General features: G+C 38.4%; 1 protein-coding gene across 1 annotated transcript in view; it reads right to left on the reverse strand.

The window, feature by feature from the left end:
• LOC124164377 (MOB kinase activator-like 2) overlaps positions 1–18,959 on the reverse strand; it is a 238,349-nt gene that overhangs the window by 70,267 nt on the left and 149,123 nt on the right. The window lies entirely within an intron of this gene.

Consider the following 18,959-nt stretch of genomic DNA (forward strand, 5'->3'; position numbering starts at 1 on the left):
AGATATATCAAGCAAAGATTGTAGAACTACAGAGTAAAAGGATAATATTTCGCAGACAATTCAGAAGATCGAAACGTAGGCAAAATATGTAAAACATTGTGGCTACGGTGAGTAATAATGACACCACCATTAACTTCACATCAACAAATCCGTAATCATGAATTAGCAATCATTAAATCGAGGAAAATTATTTAAAAAGTGAAAGCGCTCTCTGCCAGCAGAAACTTTCGATCTTCTGAAACGAATCAAGGAAATATTCACTACCTATGGCTTCTTCCGGTGATGAAAGAGCAATTCAAAATATTGCAATGCATAGCAGTGACAAGGAACCCATAAAACAGCGCTTCGCACTGAAATTCCTTTTTTGCCCAGAACTGAGATGAAAACATTAAGCAAAAGTGCGAACACACCTTTTTTTCAAGGGCATTACGGTACGAGTGCATGGCGTTGTAATAGCAATCGATGAGTGCAAATAATGAAATAGCCAACTCAGTCGACTAATTCGAGTATATGTATATACCGCACTTTCTTTGATAAAGGCTACTCAAGCAGAATGAGTGAGGTGATAGCAGAAGTCTAGGTACAGTAAGTTTTTCAAGAGATACAAGGACAAATGTGATTGCATGTTTTTAAGCTTTAAAGAACGAAGCGTATACTTACTTTCCGCCAAAACTCTAAATAAGAAAGAAAAATAAAGTCACATCATTAATAGAAAAACTTAAGACGAAGAAAAATAATGGAACTCCTCGTTCACGCAAATGAATGCTAGAATAAAAGAATAGAAAAAAAACGAAAATGTGAGCAACAAAATATAAAAAAATCAATTTCCTCAAAAGAGCGAGATAACGATTAGAATTGGCTGGCCTTTAACATAAGTGACAACACCACAAGATAATCCGTAATTAACTGCTCCAGACAAAATATTATTTTCAGGGTTAATGCATAAGTACTTAATAATATGTAGCGATGACCCTTACACCGATAATATATGCTAAAAAATGGCAAAGAATACAGCGACGTTTGTTAACATCTCAAATTTTACCATAATCTCAAGAGGCATAAAACCTTTAAGTGGCGAATCCCTTTTTATGAAGATTTGAGAGAAACGAACATCACGGAAGCCCCACTTGTGAGCTACTCCGAGATGTGGCACAAAGGTTATTCCAGACTACTACAGACTAAGTTAACCCTAGATCTCACAAATTAAAAATACATACATCTTGCACTCAATTCGAAGAAACAGCGACATTAGGATAAAATACGCCATCCGTTTAAATATCATTCAAGATGGAGCGTATGCCCAAAATAAAGACATGCATCTTTCTGGAGGTTTGATATATCATTTAATTATAATTTTATATTCATGTTAATATTTATATGTATGTTTAATATTTATTTTTTCATGGCGAACTTCATCCTTTGGTGCATTCAACTTTGCACCCGTGCGCGTGACTGCGTACAAAGTCACTTGTTCCAGCAGTACTTTGAAATTCATCGTCGGAGACCAGCGGCAAAATAAGGGTTTCTCACCCCGACAGTGGCTTAGTAAGCACGACCCTCGCCACATGTGCCACAGTGTGGACTTTTGACGTCGACATCTTGTTCGGTAAAACCCATCCCGAAGTTCGCTCCAAGAAAATGGCTTGGTGGTGTAAGTGGTAGCACGCCTGACCGGAAATCGGGAGATCTGGGTTCGAATCCCGGCTGTGAGTCAAATATTTTTTCATGGCGAACTTCATCCTTTGGTGTATTTAACTTTGCACCCGTGCGCGTGACTGCGTACAAAGTCATTAGTTCCTGCAATGCTTTATAATTTTATAAATGTGACCTAAACCTACTGAAATGGTTTAAAGATTTAAAAATTAAATCCTACATTAAACCTTCATTAATATGTAAAAAATAATGTGATAGAGGTGGTAGCGTTTGTCACGCAATAGAGGGAAAAAATAGTTTTCCACTTGTTAGCTTGACGAGAGTCAATGAGAGTTCCCAAGTTGCGGTAATAAAAGGAAAGTTAACAACTCTATTCTCTGCAATACCTTTTCTTCCGTTTCACAAGTAAATGATCTTCCACTCTGAAAGGCCATGAATCGATGGGATTACAAAAAGGCTAAAATATTCGTGAAACGCTTGAATACTGGATGATTGAAGAGATAAGTTACTTTTAAAATATTCAGGTGCAAAAATTGTCTTTTCAACAGCAACGAACCACTTGCACGACCAGTATTACCGCATGGAATACTCCAGATAATACGCAGAAAAAAAGAAAACCAAATGATGAAACACATACAAATTAGAATTTAAGTGGGAGACTGGGTAATAGCTTTTACGGTAACCTTGGAAATTGAACGACTTTTCAATACGAGAGAGCAGGAATATATACATGCACTTCTCTGTCGAGAAATCGCTTGAACTAAAAACAGCTACAAGAGTTATGAGCACGGATTGACACAGCTTGTATTTTCTAAATTAAACACTTGTGGCACGGGTTCGAGTTGTGACGTAGGCAATACGATTTTGGGATTCCCATAGGATGGCGCCAGACTGAATGCGGGGAGCAGTTTATTTTGGATCATCATCAGAGAGGGGCAGTGAAATGGATAAGGTGCATAAACCGCGGCGGAAAAAAGTTGACATCAAGATCAAAAGAACAAGATTCGTTCACTTTTACACGGTTTCATTACACGCGCGACGCTTTCGATTCCAGATGTCAAACTAAAGGGGCTTATCGGGTCACTTGCCAACATTACTCTTGTGACTGCAGTAATGTTGGCGAACCGGATGGAAATATAAACAAAACGCTAAAGGAACATAACAATGAGTCTGGGATATTTTGATCGCTCTGATAACGCTACACATGCTGCTAAGGACAACAATATGATATGGAAAATATCTTAGTATTACCTGTAGCAAAAGAAAAAATCAAGACCCGCTTCGTTAACGAGCGTAATGAGATTTAGAACACCGTGATATTTTTATACATAAAACACGAGATCAGGGACTAATGCTCAGAGAAACCTGAAAACCTATCACTTCACGGTACATAACCCTTTGCAACCGTCCGCCGTAATTACACCGGCCTTAATAACCATCAACAGCATAATTACCCCGATCAACCCTTCAGCACATATGGAGAACCGTTAGGTGATACTTAAAGAAAACACGGAGATATGAACATGTTGCGTGTGTAGAGAAACAACGTACCTGGCTAGAGGCATTGAGATAAAAAAAACTTGGGCGAATTGCCATAGTTTAAATATGGGGAAAAAGCTAATATTTAAGATATAACTTTACCATATCATCAAGCATAACGATACGCGCATCCATGATAAATAAGAAACAAAAACTGAAAACGTAATACCAAATACCAATAGTTTGCTTTAAAATTATTTGACTTGACAGGCCTAAATGACGAGAATCTTCATCATCCATCCCAACGATCCGGGAAAAATGACGTGACGCAACCCATCCGAACGCAATGTGTTCACAAAAATCAGATATTAAATAAATTAAAGGCCCGCAAGAACTTCAAATAGTGCCTGATCGAGTGCTGATGCCATCGAATTTAACTAAGATCAACCAACTAGTGACTCAACTTCACATATCCTTAACATAATTCTTCATTGACAAGTTTTGTTTCGTTTTGATGACTGGTTTTATACTGCACCTACTCTTTTGTTGTAATTATTCTACAAGGCATTTTTTTTCTCGTGTTACTCATATTATCGAATATTGTCAAATTAGGGAGTCCAATTATGTAATATATACTTCATGTGTTCCATATGCCAGGACAACAAATTTATTATTATTATTACTATTAAAATAATTAAGAAAATTTGCCATACGAAGAGAACTCGAAGGCAACAGCCGAGTTCAAGGGACGCAGAAGAGTTGACTTGGCAGCGAAAACGGGTCGGGTATCGCGTATTCAGATTTTAGTAACTGAAATAAGCCGCTTGTCAAACGGCCTTCAGCCACTCCAAAATCTTTCATAGTTCATATTGGCCGGGAAGCGTTATATACTTAGCACTCTTCGTAGGCGTGAGGAGCGGAAAGGATCTCCTTGCAGTCCGGCCAAGACCCATCCGAGCCAAAATGTTCGTTTCGCCAGTAGAAGAGAGTCAGGTTTTACCAACGGCAGCGTAAATCGTTCGTGCACCCCGAAGGGAAAATCCAATTAGACTACAGGGAGCATTTAACTTGGGGCCAGCAGCAAAATAATCGCGAGAGTACTCCGTGTGGAGACGCTAAGTGAAGCGTTTGAAGACGGGCGGGATTTGAGATATTTTTTCCTCGCAGAGGTACGGTCGCTAAAATCCTCGGAAAATACGATAGGTACGAGGCTATTTTTAGGCCTAGCGCGGGTCAAAGACGATACAAGATTACAAGGCAAGTACCTGCGCCTCCCTGGCACCTCCTATTCCGGAACTTGTAGTAGCTGCATTAATTTGCGTTATTCACTGCGCAGAAAAAAATATTACACGGCGGGGACTAGAAATTTTTATAAGCGTTGAGCCTCCAACTAGTGAACGGCATTTCTTTCAGTTTTCGAGGCGTTGACGCTGTGCACGTGCATGTAATTCGTGGTGAAACGTGTTGAGTGAATGAAAATGAAATTTCTGCGAAAATATCAAGTTAGTTTCTCCATTATGACTACCACTGTGATAAATGCGGGGGAATCATGTTGGAAGAAGGCGTAAAATTGAACGAATTACTGCAAAGACACGTTTATAGGCAAAGGGTAATATTTAAATACTGATTAACGATTTAAAAAATATGATATATGTATTTTTTGTTCCTGCCTGTACTACTACCAGAAGAAGAGATAAAATTTAATTAAACACACAGATTTTTAACCAGTTTTATTCCTTCGAATAAAGACTTTCTCTAAGAGGATCGCTAGTACAAAATTCTCAGAATATGGGTCTATTTTAAGCTTAATTCGGAATAAATACGTTATGAGTATGATATTGATCTCCATTCTTCTCCGTTTACTCCTTTAAAACTGCTCGTAACAGGACTAATGAACCAAATTCACAGCATTAAAAATAATAGCGGTTCGAAAATTTGCGCACAGCAGATGGCATGGCGTCGAAGACTATTAGAGTTTCGATACAGCCAAATATTAATTGTTTGAGGCGTAACTTGGTGAAAGCGATTCATAATTAAATTAAGAAAGAAGAACTTTGTACTTTCACATTAATTACAGCCAAATATTGTTTTTATCCAGCTTTAGCACTCATTACAAAACCTTTAAGTGACTCGCACGGCATTAAAAACATCGCAACTTCGCTTCGTAAGAAAGGTAAAACTAACAATAATCCTTGAAAAGCAAGGCTAACTAGAATATGGATATTCACTAAGTTTTATTCATTAAAACTTCATGAAAAGTTCTCTCTTTCAAAAGATAAATGCAGATAAAATAGAAAATATGATTTAAGAGTTCTAGAAGGCAATACACTAAAATAAAGTAAATGATAACAATATCTCTGGATGATATTGAATTAGGGAGCAATAGTTTCTTTATAAGAGCATTAAGTACCTGAATATCAATTTCTCTTCTGTTTCTACGTCATTTGGGCTTAAAGAGTATATAGTTAGGAGATGAGACAGAAATGCATGCCGACATTTTGTCCGTGTCATGTTACGTTTAAATGACGATAGTTTTTCTAGCACAACAGCCAAGAGACGGAAGCGGTCCAAACGCAACACTGGAAGATCACCACAAACAACGTGCATAAGAACAACAAACACAAACACACAGAAAATGCTTGAATGACAAATAATGTTTTAATTAAAACGATTCCAGGTGAACCCTCATTTTTTTTACGTACATACGATTTTGCTGCCTTTTTCATAATAATGATATTTTAATTTCATCAAAGAATTAGCTTAATAAATTACTATGCTCAATCTGAAATTAAACTGAATTCATTTCACTAAATACATCAGAATTAATAATCACTATATGAAGTGTAAATAAACTCTAGCTACCCAATATTTTATATTTTCATCTTAAAGATATTTTAATGAATTAATGCCAGTAGATACTCGGTCACTTTTGCTGAAATTTTAAATATTAGAGAGAAACATTTTTACGTAGATTTTCAGGTTGTTATTCCATATAAGTTCATTTCAAATAAATGAAAAATAAAACCTTGTCCTTTCTCAGAAATATATGTAAAATAACAAAGCTCTCAATCTCATTCATTTATACCTATTATAGCAAAAACAATGAAAAAAGGCTTCCAAGAAATATATAAATGGCCTGTTGGCTGTAATGCAGTTACAAAAAGAAAGTTTTACTAAAAAATAACACCTATTTTCGTATCCAAGAATACTACCCATTATCGGAAGGAGGTGATAAAATATAGTAAATAAATATTACAATTGTTGAGGGCCACTGACTGAAATAAAAATAGTAGCACTTCTTAACTATTAGGTATTAAGATATCTACGGAAGATGGTGCATAGAGGTGTTTGAAAATAATACGCAGTAAAATTTATTACAACGATTGAGAAAAGATTTCACGCAATATGGTTAAATGGCGGTCAAAGATTGGCAACTTTCCCCACGAAGTTATCATGACTACATCAACGATAAAAATATAGTTCAAACGGTATAAGAACAAGCTCTCAATTACACAAGGAGTTGGCAGAGTAAGAGTACCGTGTCTACGTACCTAACTATTTCCTTAAAAATATATCAACCGGTAGAAATAAAAAACAAATAACTGAAGAAAACATTTCGTTTGCCAATTAATTGAAAGCAATTGTTACCTATTAACTTAAAAAATATATCAATTGATTATACTAGTTACGAATAGAAAAGTATTATCAGCCATTTACACGATCGTACACCTATTTCTCACAGAATACTATTCCTTAACTTGGCACTAATCCCATTTCTTTCCATCAATGCCCCGCTTAGCAATTTAAGTACCCACAGACACAACAAGTGGTCAGAAAAACACAAACCGCTTTGTTCGGGCATGACAAGGCAAATCAATAAAAACGAGTTATTATACCACCGTCAGGGCCTCGTTTGCCGCAGACAATATTCACGATTGGGTTATTGGAATCGTAAAAAAAACCTCATACGTTACTTTCATCTGGTACCAAGGCGGTAAATACCTTAGGCAAACAAAGATGAAAAATTTCAACTTTCAACCTTCAAGTCGGTTAATTCTGTAACGCCTGTTCAAATTTTCATCAATGTTCAATGGATACATTATTCGTTCATTATAATCCATCGGCAGATTCATACACCGTTAACACACAGTAGCAAATTGATGAAGTTACTAGGAACATCAAAAGCATTAAAAGTAGTTTTAGTTCTATATTTCATGCAAATATTTTCCATAGCGATCGTGTTTCTGAAATGCTCCTGGCAAAGTTTCTGAAAAGTTCCTGGCAAGCATTACCAGACATGAGCACAAGCATTGAAATTATTTTCTTTAAAGAAAAGTAATTTTAAGAGCAGCACATCAAAAACTACTACCCCAAATACCTCGCATCAATTTAATGAACTTACAAAAACATTTGAAGTTTCAAAGCGTAATTTGAAAGGACGATAAGCAAGATTTCCAACGTGGAAAACGGAAAAAAAGGATATGAGCCCCTTTGGACTTGAACTAGTTCAGCGGAAGGGGCGAATAAAAATAAAAATCTTAAAGGCGGAACGAGACGAAAATATTCGCGCATGAGGCTGTGAGGGACTAAGACAAATGACGGAAGTGACCTAATTTGCAGTTTGTTCGGTCCAAAAAATACCTATGTAGGACACGAGACTGTCAACACACGAGCACTTTTTTGCGTCGGCTGAGACGTGCAAAGCAGACGCCAAAAAATAGTGCATCGAGAAACTGGGTATTCGATCAGAGAACAAAGAGCCGTCCAAAACTGGAATAACGAGGTAAAATTCGTTACATGAGAGATTTCTTTAGCTCAATGAATATCCCAAACAGGCAAACGGGTCTCATTATCGTTAACTATATTACATTATATTTTTGAAGGGAATAATTTTTTTCTTCGGTGTTCGTTGGGCATAAGTTGAAAATACATTTTTTACGGCCCATAGATAGCACACAGCCGAATACGAGAAAAAAAGATTTTAATGTTCTTTCCGAGCTGACGGTTATGGTTAAAATTTTATCAAGAAATAAAAAATTGCTGGAATTGATTATGATTTCCATCGTTTCAGCAATTGCCTACCATAGATATTAACTCAGGTACATTGTTCCCATTAGCTCTTTCATATAAAAAATAAATCAGGATATATGAAGTCAATTAAGTGTTAGGTTGATTGAAATTTGACCAGGTGATCCATATTTCCTTGTGGTCAAAATCTGAGGTAGTAACATGTGAATTTTAGCTCTTATCCCTACAACTTTAGACTCTACTCTGCCATACCTTATACTTCATCTACGCGAGGGATGGGCGGTCGGATTAGAAAATTTAGACAAACTCGTAGGTACGGATTAATGCACCGTGTAAACAGGCCTATATAGTTTGCCGAAGAGTGGGTCGGTTAACAAAAATCTGTGGAACAGACATTCATGTTACCTGTCACACGTTTACACAAAATACTGCCACCTTCTCTAAAACCTACTCTACTTTTACACGGCGAATGATTTCATTCGCATGATCATTCACCGTGTATAGCGGCCTTAACGTTAGTTACTTCACTTTACATTAATCTTCCCCATCCACATCCCCCAGAAGGTATTTTAATACGGCACTGATGGACTAAGAATTCGACAAAACATTACCATTACTAGACTCTTGCTGAAGTCGCTTGGCCCAGAGCTTGATGTCCGCCGGCTTCTTGCCTCGAGGAACGGAGGGTATGACGGGATCCGTGTTGCGGGGGCACGGGCAGGACGAGACACGCGTGACCGTGGTCGGCACGGTCGACTGCGTGATATGCACGGACACTGGACGACTTACGGACACGTGGACTCGGGGGGAAGCGAAATTGGTAGACTGCAGATGGATCCTCGAGGTGGTGTATCGCCTGAACGTGGCGGTCGGCGAGGAACGCGAACTGAGGAAGGTTGAAGTCGTGGACACGACCGTTTTCCGCGAAGCCATCTCGACACGCTCGTGATGTGCGAACACGGGATTCACTGGTTTTCAAAGCGGGATATATGAACTGTCCCAAACAGAACGAGCGCGTACACTGCAAAGAACGCGAACGTGGAAGGGACCTTGTGGTACACGCGACTGACTAGGATCACCGCACGCGGTCAACGGTGCAAAAACTTGAGCGAAATGATGTTGAAGCGAGTCCAACTCGTGTGTGGGGTGCCCCTCCCACTCCCGTAAAACCCCCTCTCCTCTTCCCCCACCCGTCCCCATCCCCTCTGCCACCAACCACGCTCCGACGCACTTCTTCCCTGCGGGAGAGTCGACCGGTATCCCCTCTGCCGAGTAAAATCAATAGCTTTAAAACTTCCCAAGGTTTTCACCGCCAGGGAAGACGGTATAGCCATTCCTCCTTTTCCCTCCAATATTCCCCACCATCAAATGGGGCTGTCCCCACCCTAGAAACAGTCCATATACCCATCCGCCGGAATGGTCGAATAGGCCTACGTCAGTTGGCCGCGCGGTTCGGGAGCCGGGGATATATCGGGCGAGCCCGAGAGGGGTTGGAAGCGTATATGCGGAGTGGTCAGGAAGGCAAATTGTAATGGAAGAAAAACAAAAGAAAATGGAAATGATGGCTGGTCGAAGGAAGCGGAGTGGGCAGGAAGAAAAATCGTCACGGAAGAAAAATAAAAGAAAATAGAAATGACGGCTGGTCTTTGGGGGACGTGTAAGGGGTAAGTATGAATTAGTCCGTGACTGAGGTGATGAAAAAAGGCGTAGTGACGTTTTTAGGAGAGCATAATGACCTGGTGGGAATTTATTAATTTAGGTCATGAGACGGGGTGGGAAGGATAGAAGCAGGCGAAATACAATCCCAGACTCATATTCCTCGCAGGAGAAAATGGAGACGGCCATTAGGACTTCATTCCATCAGGTAATGAGGGTGTAATTTCCGACGCCACTTACTGCTACGTACTCTACAGTCGCAGACTGATTTTAAATCTCGGGAAAGTGAGGCCGACGGTGAAAACGAGGCGAGAGCCGAAGACTTGAGACAGGTTAAATTAAGATTCGAAGGGAAAACCCATGGATCTCAAAATAGATGTTCTAAGCTGATAGATGCAGCGTTACCAATCGGATAAAGCTTTCTGATATAACGGGCATGTTTCACGCATAAATATGCAATAGCAGGCAATTTTAAGAATAAGTACTTCACATAAATCCTTCCCGAAAATAATAACTTTAATTTGCTGAGTTAAGAGATTAGCAAATCTATTTTTTTTATAAAAAGAACACTTAAACTCACGATAATTTACGATTCAACAAGTAAAAAGAATTAAAGAAAAATAAAAAAAATAAAAATACAAAACGACAGCCATTATGTCACGTCTACCCGCGTATATTTGGAGGCGCAATGAGAAAGAAACAAAATACGTGATTCGGCCCACAGAGGAACTGTTGCTTCTGCCATTGCTTTTTCGCAAAATACGAGAGAAATTGACTGGACATAATTTAGTAGAGTGCTACATAAGCAAAATCTTCTTACGCAGAAAATATGACCAGCAGAATTTTGGAATAAATAATTTCCTTATTGTGCATAATGGAAAAACTTTAGATAGCCAAGGTTCAGATAGCTGCTTCCCATAAAAAATCTATGAATCGATTGAAGTGATGAAAAACGGCTGAACTGACTCACATTCCTGTGTACTGTTTACTACGTCCGACGAACAAATAGGTCCAAAAACCGTGGATTAGTCGGACAAAGAGAGCGATCTCAACTTGTTAGAATTACCTATTAGCAAATATTAACACTGGGGACATTGTTTACGCAAACGGAGGTAAATGATCAATAACGAATATACTCAAACAGAATACAACCAGGAATTTCCTATTGGATTTGAGAGGACAGGAATTTCATTAAATTGTATCACACAAAAACAAATAGAAAGGCCAAAAAATTACGAAGGGCATCAGATAAAAATGAAATCGACTTTTCGCAAATCAATTTCTAACGTAAATTAAATACATATACTCACAGCCAGTACCGATAATGGGAGTGTAAGGAAGAAATATAGGGAATTATTTATCCCGAAGAATACATTCTCTTAAATATTTCACAAAACCACAATCGACTACACGTTCGGAAATTAACCGCACCGCTTTGCATCTCTCCGTAGTAATCTAATCCAAATGCTGGCTAATATAATCGAGGAAAACCTCACTTACTTTTATAAGACTCGCACAGGTTTGCAGGCCAGTCTTGACTAAAAAGTATGAAATACAAAGCAGGGTGACACATACGATGTGAAGTTTCAAAGCATGGCGGAACGGCGAATACAATAGAATAACCGAAACGAATTCAACAAAACTGGCACTTACATGAGCGGTTAAAATTGCGATTCTACTTCCTCTTAGTTCGAGCACAAACAGTCTCCAAAGGAAATGTGGATTTAATCTACAACTAAATTTCGACACATTATAAAGGTGATTCCAGCGCATAGAGGCAACGAAAAATCTTTTTATCACAAAACGCATCGAGAGCTTAAAACTTCTTGAATGAGCTGAAGTTGGCTAAAGCCCAAGCTGGATTTTGGAGACGTGGTTATGTCCTGCCAAGCGAGGCAAGCCAAGAAAGGGGAACGAGGTTTTCTGAGAGGGCGAACTACACTTTTCGTAGTTCCGAGACGGCACTGCAGTCAGCACGTTCTGATTTGCCACGGTGGCTATGTGAACAACTGCAGAGCGTTTAATCTGGGATCAGGGCTGAGAAAGCAAACTTGTCTCCATTAAGAACGGTTAGAATTGGATTAACTCAAACTGTAGCCGCCAGGAAAATATAAGATTTAAAGTTAAAATTTTAATCTATGAGAATAAAATAAAATGGTAACCTTCCACACAATTTGATTTACTAAAGTACCGACCCGGTTTCGGTAAAATTTGTAAATGAGGTTTAAAGTTTACTTCAGTAGCATGCCTTCAGCGTTATGCAAAGGTACGTCAAGGCTTAGTGAAGAAAGTAAACTAAAATATGTTTTGCGAGGAACGGAAGATGACTATTTCCGAGAAAAGGAATAACGGATAATGACAGGGGTTAAACTAGAAAATTCACTATGTAATTTAGGTGCGTCGAGTATTTATATCCATGGATGACACTTAAGGTAAAAAATATCGTTTAAAATTTCTAAGCTCTAATGAATAAATTGTCCTTCAATTTTTTCTAATACTATTATTCAAAGTAACAGAAAACCTTTTGAGAAGAGTACAAACAAAAGTACCAAAAACATTCTCTATGCCGGTCCGTGCGCAATTAAGGCAGTATATTCTCATTGCGGCAATGACCTTAAGTAAAACGTTAAACCAAAAGTTCTCGCAAGGAAAATAATATAACCCCCCATTAACGAAATGAAAAATTTTACAGGAAATTTAATGAGAGTCATGAGATAAAGCTAGAGTAAAAATTCCAAATATATTGCATCATAATAGCAGCGGATATTCTCATCACGGGAAAAAAAATATTTTTCGAGAAAATTTACAGGGGTCGCTTGATTGTGAGATATAAACGTAAAAATTGATGAGATCTATGCAAGAAAAGCTGTCGTAGAACATTGGCGAATAAACACACCAATTATAGCCGCATAGGGACTCGCAGTTTATTATTTAAGCCATTAAAAATTTGACCTATAAAAAATAGAAAATATTATTTACATAAAATATAGTAGAATGTACCGGCACAAGATCGTATAACTTAACTAGAGAGGAGTAACAACAGAATGGCATACCAAGAAATCAGATCACCAATAACTAAAAGCCAAAGAATAAACTACTGGACTAAATAAAAAAAAATTATAAGCCTCACGATTTGTATGAAGTTCGAAAGGAAGAAAAACTTGTGGATATTTCAGGACTCGAATAAAAATGTTACGATAAGAGAAATGACTCAAGAATTACGAGGGATTAAAATTTGAATAGCTGCTTAGACGTCAGGTGAGCCAATTACTTAAAACCGTAGGCACGGCTGGTAACGGACAATTTATGCATAAAAGTTCAAATTTTATGGCCGTCGTGCTATTTTCTTAAGATTGGAATCAAAGTTGTGAGAAAAAATTTAGGCGCGTATTTCGATACGTGTAACTACGTAAAGTTCCGCGAAAAGAAGTTACAAGAGGAATATGAGGCATTTAAATTTGACAAGGCAAACTAGAGACTATGCGTGCTCGCTGGATGGCTTAGAGTTATTTCTGCCAGTAAACAAATGGCTAGAAATTAAGTCCAAGGCCCGAGTTCTAGTCCCTGTCGATTCAAATGGCAGCTTTCCAACAGGAAACGCCACAAATTAGCGCATTAACGCACGCAAGAAGGCGTGACTACTCATAATTCCAAGTGAAGGTATTTATCCCTTATTATCTCCTCGAAACTGTCTGATAAGGCCTAAATTACACCTCACGAGGATAAAAGAAATGAAATGAAATGGACAGCAAGAATACGGCTTCCAGTGAATTAAGCTGATACCACCAAACTAAATTTTTACCTTTTTTTTTTAAAGATGAACTTGCGTGTTTCTTGATGAGATATTTAATATTCCCGATAAACACGCAGTAAATCACTTCTAATTCCACTCGATCGGTCAACGGCGATCTATACAAATGAGAGTCATGACGCCATTTTCAATGCGTTACTGGGGAACCTTTACTTTGACTTCAGTAATATTATTGTAAGTTGTGCTATCGGTCAACATTCCACTCAAAAATTTTTTTCTTCACATTTTTCAAAAAGTGTATATGGTTTCAGAACAATTCAGACCATTTTCACTACTAATGATTGAAATATTCCCACAATCATTCGAGCATAAGCAGGATGCTTTTGGTAGGGGGTTCTGATGTAACACGGTTAGCGTCGCAAAAATGTTTTGGAAAATATGAAATGATCAAAGAAAGATAGAAAATATGGGTAAAGTTGTTTCAGCAATACCGAGCCATTCAAAATATTAATGACATCATTAAGAAAACTCCGCATGTGATTAACACATTAAAGGAATCAAATGGAATCTAGAATTCACTTACTGACCTTTCTAGTTAAAGATATTATTAAAATTCAACGTAATTTCATACAAAGGTCACTAATCTTGATCTCAAGCGAATGGAGCACCGTTTAAAGGCTACAATGCCATTGCTTAAAATCTGTTGTATAGAACAACTGACCCTTGCCTCTAAATGCATTGTTACCAATTTTACGTGTCTCTTAAAATCATGGCACCATTCGAATCACCACAAAATCTTCCATGGTACAACGGGACTCGATTGAAAGTTTTCTAATTATAATGGAAACATCCAAATTTACAGCTGTTATTAGAAGAATTACGAGTGGTAGATAAAAACTCAGACTTCTATCGGCATAGAACTAAGAAACAAGAAAAAAGTTGGCACGCATGAGAATCGTAACACACGGGCGAAGAAAAAAGTTGTTAACCGCGACGAAAACAAAAAAAATCGGGCAAACAAATGCGCAGAGCTTGACAGAGTATGCGCGAAAAAAATAGCGAGGTAAAGAGCTTCCATGAGCGCGTGACAACACTCAAGCGTCCTCGCAACTAAAAGGGCTGCGGAAGCGAGATCTGACGTCGAAACTACGAAGTACTAGGCGGGAGGAAGACACGGGAGAGAAAATGAGGAGGTGGGGTGAGGAGAGAGTTGGAGAGGGAAGGGGTGGGAGAAGGCGGAAGGAGAGGGGGGACTTTCCATGATCAGGAGGATTCTCTCTGCGATGGTGAAATGGAGATAATTAGAACTCAACTCCACGAAACTCGGGAGAGTTACGAGATCAGGAAAAGTGCATCACGCGGAGATACGATCATTCGAAATATTCCACTTATTGCGGAATGAACTTCCAAAATGATTCGCTTAAAAAATAAAAATGTTATCGCTCACACAAGTAAGAACTCGGACGTTAATAGAATTTTGCATTATTCGGTTTAGAGGTCTCTTTTTTCTTTGACAGCAAAGCCATTAGTGCAGATTTGTTTCTCACTGCTATCCATCATTAGGCAAGAGTTCCATTCATGAGATCATCGCTAATACAAGCTTAAAAATATACATATACATACAAATACTAAGCTGGAATTGGACAAATTGGTCATCAGGGTTAAAGAAGCTTGGTTGGCGTTTTTGGAGTCCCTGAAGACCAATTATTTTCGAAATATCAATTATGCATTAATATTTCTTGCAAAGAAACAAGAATAGTCCAGGCGGAAGCTTTTTTCACCCCACCGAAAACAGCACATATAAGCCCTTCATAACAGGGGGTCCTTACAATCAATATCCTTGTTTAGGCTTTCGCGGCGAGGTGATGATTCAGCGAAGAGGTTTATGGAAAATGCGCCACGTGCGTCCATCCTTGTAGGAAAAAGTTTTGTCGGCATTCTTCAGGTCACTGAAATGCAGACGAAGTAAATTCGAAGAAATCAACAACTGTGCCAGTCAGCCATAGCTGAGCATATCTGGAATAGAACCACTCACAACGTTGACTGCGACAACGAAAACGTAATTACCAAAGATAAGAGATACTATCCACGCCTCATTAGGGAAGTGATACAGATTATGAAATCGACGAACATCTTCAAACAGGGAAGACGGATACCAGCTATTCAATTCATGAAAGAGTCCTCAATCCACCTAGGGAGAAAAAGAAAAACCCCCGGGAAAGACGGAGCAATGAGAAGCCTCCTTTCTTCGATGAGGCCCAACGAGAAGACGCCTTCCTTCGACAGATGTGTATAATAGACACACGATACCACCGCACTGAATTTCAGTGACCTCAAGAAGCCAGCTACAATGCCGGCGAAACTGTGGCCTACAAAGGTGGAAACGTGGTGCATATAATATAAACCTCTTCGCTAAGATAAAAATGTGAGCTCAAATCTTCAAGCTTCTATAGGAAGGACTGTAGTCTTTTGCAGACAGTAAACTGAGTAGTCTCTTAGGTTGGAACCATTGGCTTAACAAGAGGGACCCAAAATGGCATGGGAAGGCGGAGTGAATCCAAATATTTCAGAAACGATGAATATGAGAAGGTGAGAACAGAACGCATCTGCCACCGTTAAAATGGGGAACAGTCACCTCTTCTAATAAATTATTCATTGCTGCAGAGGAGCTGATCTAATCATCAGGAATGTTGGGAAGGCAGGGAGGGATATGGAAGATGAGGATGCCAAATTACTCGAATCCCCAAATGGACGACGCCCGGGAATTAATTCACTTCAACTCGGGGAATTCTCCGATCGACTTATTACTTTTTTTCGGGACAGAACGACTGCTGGAAGGGAACAAATTGGTCTGCTGGCGCGGATTAATAAAAAAGAGTCATCCACTTACACCCACTCTACGGTTTAAAATATGACTCAGCGCGGAAGGGTCGTGACCTCTCGCCTTCCACGGCAAAAATCCGTACAGAATACGGAAAATATTGGAGTTGAAGAGAAGCCTTAATTATTGAAACTTTAAAGGCGGGAACATAAATCATACGTAACGCCAAATTAACATGCATCAATTGTAACAAGCTGGACACTTAACTAGAAGAGTCACCGTTCTAAAAACCTCTACACCAATTAATAATATAGGTAGAAATTATTTCGGTCGACTAAATTTTTAAGCCTTAAAGTTTTATTCATTTTTTCGTGTTATGATAACGTATAAAAATAACGTATAAAAACCGTAGACAGAATATAGAATTGGTTAAAAAGCAAGGTAAAAAGGGTGAATATTTTATTCCTGTGTTTCAAGTTTGTTTTTTTTTCTAAATACGTGCAATATTGACAGCATTCTTTAAAAGACATCATGACAGCCCTCCATCTATCAAGCATCGAACTTTGATTTTTAAAATACTTTTATAAAGTTTTACTATCTCTTTTAAGTGCTAAGATGAAATACGACAACCATTGAACATATGTACCAAAGAGACGTACCTACAATACTTTTTCTCGTCACCACCACGTCAAGACATGAAAGTCACAATGAAATGCGGAATGGTATGCTAGCTGATAAGCTTTGGAAACGCAAACGTTTAACTCCTTCGCAAGAAGATACATTTAAAAACACTTTGCAAACCCCTTGAATTCTATTATCAATCAAACTACAAAAAATGATAATACAAGATTGAGGCTGACAAAAAATGAAAATAATCAGAGAAATTGAAACAAAGCGGCTTAAGAAGTAAGGTGCGGTTATTCAGATTGGGACAATTTTTCATCCTTACGCTGCTTTTATATTCATCCCACTTTTCGAATACCTTTTGAAATTCCAAACCGAAGGGCTACACCTCACTAACATCGGAAGAGTACTACTTTCTCTAGGATTTCAAATCATAGTTTAGCAAAGCAAGTACCAAAGATGATCCTTGAAACATAGATTATATCAAAATAAATTTTTTCAACAACGTTAGTTAATAAAATTGCTATTGGGACGCTCAATTTTGAAGCTGGAGGTGGCAGTGGAGATATGCACATAAATGATGCCAATGGCTGCTACAAAATAGTTTGGAGGACCAAACTCGTGTGGGAAATGAGAAGTGCTTCTTCTTCATGATACAATAAAAACAGCTGTTTCTGAGACCCAGGGCAATAGTAAGGAGTGGATGCCCTTCATTACTTGTGCCGCAATAGACTGCGTAAAGTGAGCACGATGAATATTCCAGTTTAGCGGCACACACCAGGGAAATCCATCCAAATGGCTTTCGGAGGAACGACCCGTTTAGACACGCCGCGCTGTCCCAATTAAGTTCCAGATATCTGGAAGCGTAATGTCACAATTCACCTTCGCAAGGCCACCCTTCAAAGGGACGGAAGCGAAACACTTAAACCGGCGCGAGAAAACATCAACCTTGTTCCTGGCGGAAAAGAAGGAAATAAAATTTTCACGAAAGAAAATAATGCCGGCTGACCGTAAATTCAAACAAACCCTTTTTTTTATCCTGTTATTCTAACGATTGAAAAAAATGAAGCAAGACGGAAAGAAAGAGAACCTACCGTGGGTAACAAAAAACACCCGTGGAGAGGGAATTGGCCGTAAATCGTCGAGTAATAAAAGCAAAACGAGCAGACGCATTGCCTCGCTCCCTCCCTGGCCTTACCTCCAACTTCCGTGGCTTCAGGGAAAGAATTGTTAATTGGCCTCGTAGACTTTTCAATTTAGAACCGAGGCTTTCGCCGAGTTAGCGGAGATATATTTAGGTTTATAAAGACTCGATAGATATTGAAAAAGAGGCATATCTAACGGATGAGGCACTCAGCGTATCCAAAAATAGATCACGAGCCTTTTCTTCAAATTTATAATGGAATCAAGTATGTGGCTACCCAACAAAAGAAAGTACATTCGTTAGTGTACAACAAACATTATTAGCGGCAAAATAAGCAATGAAACTGCCTTGAACCTATCTTCTTACCGTACTAAAAACTCATTCCATTTATTTTATAAGGATAACACTCATATCATCAACAACATAAAATTATACGGTAAAATATGTAGCAAACTATCTCTGACTATGGTCTGACAGGCGATAAAGGACCTATCCACTGATAAGTTGGCTTGATTGAGCCATGTAGAAAACAGATTTATTGCCACAGATAAAACAGATAAAAATTAAAGTTTACTTTAAACTAAAGCTGTTGAAGAGAGAACTAATTAAAAATGAGTAAGCTATTTCGAAAGCTTCCTGCCAGGGCTTTGTAAATTGAAAGGGATACAATATATTACGCATAACCCAACAGAAACTACTTTTATTTCACACCTTTGCAGTCCATTAGAGGCGTATAAATGATTTCATTACCACACCTTCCTATTTAGATTTAAAAATTCCATATAAACCCCATATATACCCTA

This window comes from Ischnura elegans, chromosome 8 (assembly GCF_921293095.1).
Source record: "Ischnura elegans chromosome 8, ioIscEleg1.1, whole genome shotgun sequence".
Classification (NCBI taxonomy): Eukaryota; Metazoa; Arthropoda; class Insecta; order Odonata; family Coenagrionidae; genus Ischnura; species Ischnura elegans.